Consider the following 374-nt stretch of genomic DNA (forward strand, 5'->3'; position numbering starts at 1 on the left):
CAGGAATTATAACTTCTATTTATAGTTGAACACTGTTCTTGCCCTTTGATTAGCAATCAAGATTTGTTTAAAGTTGTTTTGGTTTAGCCATTTATACTTATTGTTTTACCAGTATATATATCTCCATGAAAACCTGACAGGCTGCAAAATCTTTAAACTGAAACCAGTTTTATAACCCAAATTTAACTGATCAGATTTCAGATTCAGCATGGCAAGGTGGCAGCCAGACACAATATATCTTCCAAACTCTTCCTTTCCATCAGGACCTTTGTCTTTGCCCCCAGAACTTGATATAAGATCCACTGTTGCACCTCCTATATATAGGGTAAGTTTGAAAAGGATTTTGTAAGTAAACAAGTCTCTCTAGCTAAACA

The sequence above is a fragment of the Penaeus monodon genome, chromosome 31 (genome assembly GCF_015228065.2).
Source record: "Penaeus monodon isolate SGIC_2016 chromosome 31, NSTDA_Pmon_1, whole genome shotgun sequence".
Taxonomy (NCBI): Eukaryota; Metazoa; Arthropoda; class Malacostraca; order Decapoda; family Penaeidae; genus Penaeus; species Penaeus monodon.